We start from the raw sequence: 13,042 nt of genomic DNA, 5'->3' as shown, positions 1-13,042 counted from the left end.
CCCTTGTCAACTTGACACACAAACACATCACTATTAAACCATAGCTTTCCATTTTTTGTCCCCAAAATGTGATATTAACATTAATATCACAGCATAAGACAGTACAACCTTAAAAACCCCACAGTCCTTAAAAAATCCAAACACCTAAAAGTCCATAGTCTCTTTTAAAAGTCTCTTAACTGTGGATGGGTTTCTATAAAATCCAAAACAAGTACTTTCTTACTTCAAAGGGAAGAATTGGGCACACGTAAGCAACCAAAGTCCAGCAAAGTAGCTCAAGGTTGGACATCTGGGATCCAGATGGTACTCATGATATTCTAGACTCTAAAAGGTTCTGGCAGCTCCACTTCTCTGACTCTGCCATCCACAGCACATACAGCTGGTCTTGCAGACCCAGGCCAGCTCCATTTCACACCTACTGCTGTCCTTGTGGTCATCCTACAGTCCCTGCATCTCCAAAAACCTGGGGTCTCCACTGAAACTGAGGCTACCCCTTCACCAATGGCCTCTTCTTGCCTCAGGTTCTCTCCATGACCCCTTCAATCCTGGGGTCTTTACTGCAAATGAAACTGCACTTCACCTATGGCCTTTCCTGGCCTCTGAGGGTGCCAAGCCTCAGCTGCTCTCTGTGACCCCATCACACTTTCAACACCAGAACCATGCAGAAGACTCTTACACATTACCAAGTCCTGCTTCCAGATAGAGATGGAGGCTCGGGTCCCCTCTGTGTGCTGACCTTGAGGAAATACCTCCCAGAAGACTTCACCTCAGTGATGCCGGTCTCTTGTTACTTACAGCTGATTTTTCAGTCCAAGCTAACCAGCATCAATTGTCCCAGAGAAGCAAAGGTTTTACTTCAGATTCTGGTCTCTTCTTAATCACAGCTGATTCTTCAGCCCCAGCCGACCAGAACCCACAGATTCTCAATTCAAAATCACATACAAACAGCCCTCATAGTCTCTGCTTCCCTTTGAAGCTTCAGAAGCCAGGCCTCCATTATTCATAACTCTTTCAGCATAACTGTTTCAAGCTCTACAGCAACAAACTGTAAGCACTCAATTGCTTTTCCAGTCCAACATTCCAAACACTTCAATAATCCTCCCCAAAACAACTCAGTCAGGTCTGTCATAGCAATCCCCCACTTTTGGTACTAATTTCTGTCCTAGTTTGTTTTTTCATTGCTATGACAAAAATACTCTGACCAATACCAACTTGGGGAGGAAAGGGTTTATTCAGCTTACATCTCCCAGGTCACAGTTCATCAGGGAGCCCAAGGTAGGAACTCAGGGCAGGAACCTGGAGGCAGGAGCTGGAACACAGGCCATGGAGGAATGCTGCTTACTGGCTTGCTCCCCTGGCCCCTGCTCAGCCTGCTTTCTTATACAACACAGGCCCACCTGCCGAGGGGTGGCACCACCCAAAGTGGGCTGGACCTCCCGCATCTCTCAACAATCAAGAAGATGCCCCATGGACATGGCCACAGGCCAGCCCATGAAGGCAATTCTCCAACTGAGGCTCCCTCAACCCAGGTATGTCAAGCTGACACTAAAGCTATGCAGCACAAGTAGGTTACCAAAAAGTAAAAGACATGAAGTTGGGAGACAGATGTTTGCAGGAGATATGGATGAAGCTTGAAGTGGTAAATAGGGTATGCATATGATCATATTTCATTGTATATATATATATGTATGAAATTCTGAAGAATAAGGAAAAAAATTTTTAAAAGGGTGCAGTTAAATGTAAACTATGAGATTCACATTTGAAGTTATGTAACTCAGTAGAATAGATTAAGTAATCAATGGCACCAGGTTTCTGAGGAGGTGTCATTACAGCTGAAGCATATCATATGAATTTTGATTTCATCAAATACATTTTTACCATTAAAAAGTAATGTTTTAAGGCCTGGGGATGGCATAATGGTTAAGAGCACTTGCTACTGTTGCACAGGACCTGAGTTTGGTCATTAACACCTATGCCAGATTGGTCACAGCTGCCTTTACCTCCAACTCCCTCATCAGAGGGGTATCTGATTCCTTCTTGCCTCTGTAGGCCGCTGAAATCATGTGCACACACCCACACACAGGCATCCATGATTACACATCATTATTTTAAAAAAATAATAGAAATTAATATTAAAGAAAAAACTTCTTTAGGGTGGAGAGTAGGCTCAGTGGATACAGCATTCGCCCTGAAAGCAGATGTTGGGAGTTTGGATCCCCAGCACAGGGGTAAAACCCTAGCAGGCATGGCAGCACAGCAGCAATTCCAGTATTAGGGAGGCAGGGACAGTGGATTCCTGAGCAAGCTGGCTAGACAGACCATACAAATCAGCAATCCCTAGGGTCAGTGAGAGACCCAGTCTCAATAATTAAGTGGAGAGAGATCAAGGAAAACCCCTGACATCAACATCAGGCCTCCACATGCATACACATCTACACACAGACACACACACACACACACACACACACACACACCTGCACACACACAAACATTTGCCCATGCAAATGAGAACATACAGACACACATACACACACACCCCACACAAACATATGCAAAAATATTTTACACTGTATTCTGTGATAGAAATGGGAGAACCGGGCTGGAGAGATGGCTCAGTACTTAAGAACACTGACTGCTCTTGCAGAGGACCCAGCACCCACATGACGGCTATGAACCATCCTTAACTCCAGTTCCAGTAAAATCCTAAGTCCTCTTCTGACCTCTGCAGCATTGCATGACATGGGTGCACTCACATACATGCAGGGAATATGCTCATACACATAAAATTTCTGACCTCTGCAGCATTGCACGACATGGGTGCACTCACATACATGCAGGGAATACACACATACACATAAAAATAATAAAATAAAATAAAAAGAAATGGGAGAAGCAAGGTTTATGCAACGACAGATGTGTGGCTCTCAACTTTCCGTATTTATCTGGTGGAAATACAGCAAAATGAGTGCATCATATATTTCTGTGATCAAGTAACTGGCTAGAAGCCAGTTTCACATTAAGATGATAAACATGGCTATTAACAGAAATCAGGGGCTGTGGTAATCAGATAGACTGGGCTAATCAATCTTAGCTCTGTCAGAGATTCCTTGAGACGGGAATGTCATAAGGCAGGAGGCACGCATTTCACGATTTGACTTCTGTCTCCTGTGTGCCCAACATGAAGTGGGCAGGGCTCTGGTGACAGGATGAACTAACTGTTCTTGCATTTGTATTTTAGAGTATATTCTGGAAGTCCACATTAGAATGTATTCTTAGGTGGATTCTCTTTCAGCCAGAATCATAAAATTAATACAATAACTGTCACCATAAAATGAAATATAATCAACTATATTCTAGTAAATTTGAACAATAGATTTTAAGCAGAGTAAGGCAACTCGTGTGGGGCTCACTGTAGAGCTCTCCACAACATTAAAACTATAAGGCAGAGTCCTTCTAGAACCCCAATCCATCAGTCAGATAGCAGAAACAATGTGAACTCAAGTGAAAATAACCCATCCACGTAAACAGCATTTATTTTGTACTAAAAGTGAACAGTGTGACAGTAAACTCTTTTCCTTAATAACATACGTAGAAATTTCATTTGATATTTTCGAATAGACAAACGGATGCATTCTCGGAACACACCGTTTGAAAAGTGTAGTTTACCAAAACCGAAATGAAGGGTCGTGCCTACTTCTTTCACTACAATGGACTGAGTAGTTCGACAATGCCAAGCCCTCTTTACAAAAAGGAGAAATTTCTTATCTTTTAGACCACAAACCATCACTTGTGGTGGAAACAGTATGCATTTTCTCATTTATTATTATTATTATTATATTTTTGGTCAGAGTTATTACCGGGGCCTGAAATGCTATAAAGTGTAGCTACTTCACACTATCTAATAAAAATTTGTCCACAGTTAGAGAAATGAAAAGGCCAATAAAAAAATCTGAATATGAGACACTAAACATCCTAGAAGTTCTAAGAGTAGATTAAGACAATTACTCATATGTCATTAATTATTCATCTACAACCTAAAATATTTTTACAATAATTAAGTCTATGGTTTATAATGGAAGAGCTCCTAATTTTATAATCCATGAAGACAATGTCATGAGCTCTGAGACTGCTTTTAACCTTCTCCTTTGACTTCATTTGTTCAGATGTAGAACTCAAAATTAATTGATCTCAGTGTTCAGGTACATATCATTTTTATTCATTCCTCAATTTCTTTAATTTGTTTTAAAATACAGCAATGTAAAGCAAACCTGAATGTTTAATTAACAGTGGTTAGTTAGGAAAAGTAGACTGCCAATATGTGTCCTTCTAAGATTAACTTATTAATTTTTTGTTTATTGTTGTTGGGTGTTTTTCATTAATAAATTTTTCTTGATGTCTCATAGCGTTTCTTTGCTGCTGTGAGTCAAAATTACTCATATTCCTCTGTAACTGATATTGGGTGACATTTCCTTGGGAATATGAGTTATCAGAGCAGGAACAAATGTGTTTATCCTGAATCCCCACCCTAGGAGAGGTGTGTATTAAAATATTCATAGCTATATTTAAAATATGTTTCAATAAAAGTGAAACAAATAGGGCTGTGGAGTTGGCTCAGTGGTTAAGAGCAGGTACTGCCTTTGCAGAGAACCAGAGTTCAATTTCCATTGAAGATGGCTCACAGCTGCCTGTAATTCCAGCTGCAGGAGATCCAACACCATCTTCTGAACTCTGCAGGCACTGCACTCATAAGCACGTGTGCACACTGAGAAACTCACATACACACATAGTTAAAAATAATTTTTAAAAATTATAAAATGAACCAAATCACCAAACTTAGCCTATCACACATAAACACACACCATAAGATGATTCTCAAAAAGATTCACAAGCATTTTTATGTTACAAATTCTTTTCAGTCAAGAATAGATTTAATGGTAACAATTTTTAAAGAACTCAATAAAAACTTTTTCTAACAATAAATGAGTTCAAATATACAGGGGTCCCTCGATTCCCCAGGCACTCACTCTGGCAGATCAACACCAATTCACATTCTGTAAACTTTTGTTTGGGGGGCCAAGGATTTGCCTTCCTGGATGGTACTAATCTGATAAAAAGTCAATTTGTCTGAAGAGTGATTTTAGCTGCAATGACCATATCGAATCCACTGGCTGATTTGCACCATATTATGTGGGGAGAATATCAAGTGACATTTTTTGTCCTGTTAGTCAAGTTGGATTTTGGATGGCTGAATTGGAAACTCTGAGTCCTCCGATTAGTAAAACTGATTAAGTAAGAGAAGAAGATGACAGGAAGACTCCACATAAATGAAAAATTGTGTCCAAATCTAGAGGGCTTCCTGAGACCGCTTTATCATACAGCACAGGAAGGCCTCACCTCAGCTACCTCTGCACATCAGAAGCATCCCCGGGCATGTTGAGAATTCTGGTTATTTTGTTTTGCTCTCAATTACTCGTTTATTTTCCATTTGTTTCCTAAAAACATTCCACAGAAACAAACGTATCATAAGATGAATGCTCACATTCTCTAAGCTCATTTTTATTGCACTGCGTAGTGATGTTTTCCTTGCTATTTGATACTGTTGTCTTCCTGAAAGCTTCCTTAGTTCTGCAGAATCAGGTTGCGATTCAGGAAATAGTGTCTCTGGTAGAAAGCTTCAGTCTTACACAGGTATTTTTTCAAAGAACTATGTTAAAAAATTCTTTGAAGAAGTGTCTTCATATTTAGCTTTTGGTAAAGGCTCGATAAATTTTATTACTTCATATTTGAGTATGTTGAAGAACAGTTGCTTCTTCAAAGAACTTTTTGAAACATACTTCTTCAACATACTTCAAATATAAAATAATAAAATTTATCAAGACTTTACCAAAAGCTAAATATGAAGATAGCACTATAGTTTACTGACTTATAGGAAGTGGAATACATTTTTAGAGAAATTAAAGGTCTTGACCACGGGGACTGGAGGGGAAGCTCAGCAGTTAAGAGTGTTTGTTGCTAAGTAGTTTAGAGTGGGACTGGACTTTGATTTCAGCACCCATGTTGGGCAGCTCACAACTGCCTGTAACTCCAATTCCAAGGGATCCAACACACTCTTTGGGACTCTGAGGGCACCTGCACTCACATGTGAACACACACACATACATACACACACACACACACACACACACACACACAAACATAGAATAAATCTCATAAAAAATGCCTTGACTTCTCTCAGAAATCCAGTGGCAATATTGGCACTCAAACCTTTTATAATCAATCAGATTTTATAATTGTGGGATGTATGGTAGGAATTTATAGTAAGTCCAAACAAACAATTTATGCAAATTTTCTATTTAATAGCACTCATGGCAAATTTATGAAGAAGCTGGAGGTCTTTACTCATTTTCGGCTTCCCTCACACTCACCTGCTTATTTGTATACACATATATGTTAAAGGCTAGGATCTGCACACAAGGGAGACCATGAAACTTGTCTTTCTGAGTTTGGGTCACCTTGCTTAATACCCTACTACCCAGATTCATTTTCCTGCAAATTTCATGATTTCATTTTTCTTGATTGATGAATAAAATTCCATTGTGCCTGGACCACATTTTCATTCTCTGTTCACTTACTGATGGACATCTAGGGAGTGCCCACTTACTTCCTTTCGTGCAAAGAGCATACATGAGGGTCATATTGTGTCATGGGGAAGGATGGGTACATGGGACATGAGAGAAAAGCAAAATTCAGGTGTGGAGAGGAAACAAAGATGGACCAGAGGTGGCAGGTTGAGACACCAGGGGGAATGCTGGTTGGAAAATGGTTAAAACATAACTTTGTTAAAAAAAATCATAGTGATATTTAATGTCTTAAATGTTCATTTAGAAAATGAAAACAAAAAATAAATAAATGCTTCTGATCTCTTCTGACCTCTGGCCCCATTGCCCTTGACATAATGTTCATTATAACATAAGACACCAAACAAGTACTTTTCTGATACAAACTACTTTTTAAAAATGATTTTAGATAAATGAGTTTAATAATTTGAATATTATTATATTCAATATAATACTTAGTGAACTCAGCATCACAGCATAATGAGAGTCAGAGAGGCACAGCTTTGTAGCATGTACAGCAGGCTTTATAGCCTAAATGCCTTCACTGGCTGTGTCTGGCTAAGTGTTTGACATGTCTGTGTAGGATCCTCATCTTTTAACAGATTGTATCTTCCTTTTTTATAAAAAGAGTTTGAAAAGTGTGAAGCCAGACAACAATAAAAACTAAAAAGCAAATATTTAGTAATACATACTAGGAAAGTTGTAAAACACAAATGACAATATTTATGATTCTTTTGTTAACATTTAAAAATGTGTTGCCAAATTTCATCTTGTTTCCAATATAAATTTCTATTATTTCTCCCCAAACTCTCTTATTCTAATTCAATATAAAGCACTTTCAGCCTTGAGATTAAATCCAGGACACTGTAAAAATGTTTTGAAAACTTTAGAAACCAAATGGTTTTATCATTCTTGTCAGGAAATTTTTGCATTCAGTCAAAATTCAGTGTGTCTTGTGGTTATATCTGTGGTTTATTTCAGAACCGATTCTTGTCCATCTAAGCATGCAGAAACCAACAAACTATTAAACTTAAAATATTCAGAATACTTCTGAATACAAAGCATCACAGGGAGCTGATAAGGACTGATTTGCATGGGCGCATTTATGATTCTCTATAAAAGACAAATATTTCATCCAGACATATCACATGTGCTATGGAGGAAGAGTTTAGGTGACCTCTTACAGAAGACAATATTTGAGAGGTACAGTGTTTGAGCGGAACAATAATTCATTTGTCTTTTAAAATATCGATTCCATTTTCATCTGTCACACACTATAATTCTAAAACTAATTTTACTTTAATTTAACAGAACTTTGGGTTTGAAAAGTTCATAAAACTGAGCCTAAAGTTTGATATCATACTGAATACATGGCAAAGCAGTGTCAAAATTGTTCTTTAATAGAAAAACTAATATTTCCAATTATATGACAGATGATTCGCTATCCATAGTAAGATCTATGAGTTCTACTATTAATTCATTATAGACATACTATTATTGAAGGCAAATAAAAAGGACCATTTATGGTTTGGGACAGTAGTTCTTAAGGAGGCTTAGCAGGCTGGGTCTCTAAGGACTCACTCTTCCTGCATATCGTGAAAAGATTCATCTTATACATGAGGAAGTCGTGGCTACACCTTTAAAGCAATGGTCTCTGAGAATTACGAAAGAACTGCTTGATTTCTACACTTAAGAAATGGAAGCACACTGGTTCTGTATTGAAAGATAGGGGCGGGTCCAGGCCTGGCCAAGGGACCACCCCTCTGAAGGGTTGGAGTGGGGCCGCGCCTGGGAAGGAAGGCGGGGCCACTCCAGGGAAGGCTCACCTTGTAATAATAAACCTTTCAATGAGATACTTTTCTTCTCACTTCCTAGCCCTGTCTCTTCAGAACCTCAGAGGTGCGTTTCTCTCTCATATGTCGCTTTTCTGAATTACCCAGGAAAGCGTAAGTTTTCTTTTTCTTCCTTCTATCTCGTTTCCAAGCATGCGTTCCCAAACACTCTTTTTCTTTACAGCCCCCTGCCCACCATGTGACTGGCTGCCCCAGGGGCTGACCTACATGCTGGCGCAGATTTTGCTTCTCCACTCCCCTCTGGGCAGCTGCCGACACTTACAGCTTTCCTGCTCTGGGAGTTTTGGGGGAGGTTTTTGTTTATTTTTATTTTGTGTGTATGAATGTATCACCTGCATGTGTGTAAGTGCACTCCTGTGGTGCAATAGAGGTCAGAATAGGGTGTGGGATCCCCTGGAACTAGAGTTGCAGATGGAAGTTAGCCACCGTGTGGGTGCTGGGATTTGAATCCGGGTCTTCTGCAAGAACAGTCAGCGCTCTTAAATGCTGAGCCATCTTTCCAGTTCCTTGTTTTTTTTCTTTTAACTCTAATAAAATTGTACTTGAGCTTTAAGAAAAAAGAAAGAAAGAAGAAAGAAAGAAAGAAAGAAAGAAAGAAAGAAAGAAAGAAAGAAAGAAAGAAAGAAAGAAAGAAAGAAAGAGAAGAAAGAAAGAAAGAAAGAGAGGGACAGAAGGAAGGTGATAATTTAAGCAATCTAATGAAGCATAGTAATTTAAAACAAAAAATTATAACTGAGAAGTGAAACGTAGGCAGTTTAAAGAATCTTCTCATGCTTTCCTTCATTATGAATGTTAGTCTATATCTGTACCTTTATAGATTAAATAAAATATTTATTCTCCAAAACTAAATTATTTAAAATGTGAGCTTGTCCTAACAATGTTTGGAACTATTAGTGTTGTGTTTTAAAATTATAACCAGGTGATCATAATATTGAAGTAATTATGAATTTACTATTAATTTTTAAACTGCATAAGAAATGTGTGTCCTCAGTGAGCGTGTCACTTGCACTCTAAAGCAATTTCAGAGAAATTGTACAAAATAAAATTTATGTAGACAATAAAACACAGAAATGCAAATGTAGTAAATGAAATGTAAGTTTTTACACTGTAATAAAGCTCTTTTTAAAAACAAAGAAGGTCGCATTCCTATCCTTCATGTTCATAGGACATAAAACTTTCTGGGTAGCTTTTTCATAAACACAGCAAATATATATTTCTAGTTAAAGAACAACTAATGAAAACTTATGAGGACCATAAATTCAGTTATATAATAATAGTTTCTAAGTGAAATAATATTTTGTTAAATGTATTATTTCAAAGTTCAAGCAAAATATTTTGTTATATTAATATACAAAGTTTTCATAAGTTATTAAATAGAATTCGTTGTGAAAATAGAACTTCTATTACATTGAAATTCAGACACAGTAAACTGCATAGCTTTAATTTTAACTGAATAAATTTTAGAGAGAAGACCCTTTTCCCCCAAAATAACTATTAAATGTTGAATTGAGTTTTCTTTAAGAAATATTTTAACAGCATCCCTAGTTAGTATATGTAATAGATTAATAAAATTTAAACTACTGTCTAGAACTCCTTATCAGTGTTTTTAGTAGGATGACGATGAGTCTATTTTATCAAGAAATAAGGGGTTGGTGAGATAGTTAAGCAGTTAAGAGCACTGACTGCTCTTGCAGAGGACCCAGGTTTGTTTCCCAGCACCCACATGGCAGCTGACAACTGTCTGTAACTCCAGTTCCAGGGGAATCTGATGCCCTCTTCTGACCTCCACAGGCATTGAATAACACAGGTGCACTTAAACAAATACAGGGAACACAGGCATACACATATAATAACAATAACAAATAAAATACTTTTAAAAAATTTGTGTGTATGCGTGTTTTGCCTGCATGTAGGTAAGTGCACCCGTGTCATGCAATGTCCACGGAGAACAGAAGAGACTATCAGATTCCCTGGAACTGGCGTTATGGACAGCTGTTAGCTGCCAGGTGGGTGCTGGGATTTGAACCTGGGTCTTCTGCAAGAAGAGTCAGTGTTCTTAACTGCTGAGCCATCTGTCCAGCCTCTAAAATGCCTTCCTTTTTTTTTTTTTTAAAGAAAGTCCTAGGGCCACAAATACTGAATAATAATTAGACATCAGATGCATTTGCTGTTAGCATCTAGTCAAGGTTTTAGCTCTCCTATAAAATATCAGTGCAAAAACGAGAGATACGATCATAAAGAAATAGTTTTACAGGCTCCTGAGAACTTGCTCATATGAACTTACAGCAATGGAGACAGCAGGCATAAGACCATGCAAAGCCAATCCGACAAAAACCCAGCATAGAAGTGGGAAACTGGGCAGCAGTCTCCAACATTAGGCATTAGCCAAAGAACTATTGGCAGCTGATTTCTGCTGGGTGAGGGAGAATTGATCCTCTTTAAGGGAGGGATGCTAGACAGGCTGACTAGACTCCAGTGGATGAACTTGCACTGAGGGACATCCAGGCACAAATCTTGACTAGATAGAACTTAACATGTATGAGAGAGATCATGAAACCTGGTAGGGAACTATGAGCAGTGCAGATGGGAGAAGGACCATAAACATGACGAAGGAGTTTTGTATGAAATGCACACAAATTCAATAAAAAAACACATTGAAAAAAATTAGAGGTACTACAGGACTTCTCAAATGAGTTTAAGGATTTCCTAATACATGTGTATTAAGAAAATTTTAAATGGAGGAATCAATTTTATAATCATTTAAAAATATAAAACAATTCAACAAGGGAGGGGTTACAACATGTAGCAAACAATAAATCCTACCTTTAGATTACATGGAATGATGATCTCTCAGAAAATAGAATTCACAGAAGAAATACAGCACTTGTTAAAACTTTTTGGTTTAATGAAGTTAAATATTAGCTTAACATTTAACAAGCATGTGCTAGGCTCTGTATTGAATCCTTATGTGTGTTATTTCAATTAACTTCTTTATTAACTTTATGAGCAGACAATTTAATAATATTATTGGAGCTGTAAATGATAACTCAATTTTCAAAATAAATTATTTTATATTAGAAATGTACTCTTACTCTATAAATATAATTTGCTTTAATTACTAAGATAGTGTTTTTTAAATATTATACAGTTATACCACCTCAATATCAAAGTCTATTCATAAAAAAATGGAAGAATTAAAAAATTCAAATTATATCCATTTATATTAGGTTAAATGTTTATATTGTTTGCGTTGAAAATCAAGTCACACTGTTTGCGTCACTGATTTCTTCAATTATTTACACCTGTCTCACTGTGTACACAGAATAAGGACTTCAGTTCTTTTACACATTATTTATTTATTTATTTATTTATTTATTTATTTATTTATTTATTCATTCATTCTATGTGTTTGAGCATTTGCCTCCACGTATGTACGTCTACAGCCTACATACAGTGCCTGAGGAGGCCAGAAGAGGCCGTCAAATCGGAGCTGCCATTTGGGTGCTGGGTTTCAAACTGGGTCTTCTGCAAGAACAGCAACAATTCTTAACCACTGAGCCATCTGTGAAACCCCAGGCCTTCAGTTCTCAAGTCCAAATTTCAATTTATGTGACATTTCACTGGCTGTTCTTATTATTAAATAATGCAAAATTATAATCTTGAGGGACAAATATTTTTCTGTCATTGATTTCTCAAGTAAGCAAACCATTGGAAGCCATCACATTGGAGCAGAAGTACATATACAACAAATAATAAATAAATAAATAAATGCTAAAAATAAAATTATTTTAGAGCAAGAATTCATATTTGAATGCTTCACAAGCTATTACTAATATTTAAATCTTTTTTATGTCTTGAAACCAAATGAGACTGTGTCCACAAATCTTCAAACATTGTCATGAATTAACTGCAAAATTCAGAAGCCATTTCTATGTTTATTTTACCTGTAATTTAAAAAAGATGAAGATTCATACATAGGTGTGACCCATCTGAAAACTATGAGATCATAGCAAGTGAGGGAACATGCCTCTTCCTTATTTGTACTCTTTTCTTTGGCTCGTCGTATAGTTTTAAAGACTTTTTATGCATAACATGACTTGATATTAACTAGACGTACCATACTATCACAACCGTAGCTTGAGATTGTTTGTATAACCCTGATGCAGATTATAACCTGGCAGTCAAAAGAAGAGCTAAGATCGGAGTCTGTTTCCATCATTCTTGCATCCCATAGTGTTTAATTTTATGTTTTAAACAAATACTCTGTTGAGAAAAGAACAAAGACAGAGGGCTAAGGATGCAGGAAAACCCCTAAGAAAGAGAAGTAAGGCCAACCGGGTGTGGGAAGAATGGGGAGAGCTTAAATGCAAGTGGGAAAGTCTACCGATGAGGACCACAGCAGCTGTCTGTGCTAGTGAGTCCCCAGATTATATCTGTATAACTTACTGTTCCAAATTTTTTGTTGAATATTTTTGATAGTCCCATAATCTATTTCGATAGTATTTAGATCCCCTCCTACCGTTTTGAATTTTTGGCTGGTATACAATATTCTCAAAATATTTCTCAATCTTG

General features: G+C 37.3%; 1 protein-coding gene across 8 annotated transcripts in view; it reads right to left on the bottom strand.

Annotated features, from left to right (window-relative positions):
* Positions 1 to 13,042, bottom strand: part of Naaladl2 (N-acetylated alpha-linked acidic dipeptidase like 2) — a 1,296,606-nt gene that overhangs the window by 578,905 nt on the left and 704,659 nt on the right. The gene's annotated exons all lie outside the window — the stretch shown is intronic.

This window comes from Nannospalax galili, unplaced genomic scaffold (genome assembly GCF_000622305.1).
Source record: "Nannospalax galili isolate Female #2095 unplaced genomic scaffold, S.galili_v1.0 scaffold572, whole genome shotgun sequence".
Classification (NCBI taxonomy): Eukaryota; Metazoa; Chordata; class Mammalia; order Rodentia; family Spalacidae; genus Nannospalax; species Nannospalax galili.
Note: the sequence above shows the minus strand (reverse complement) of the source record. Positions and strands in the feature narration are given on the sequence as shown.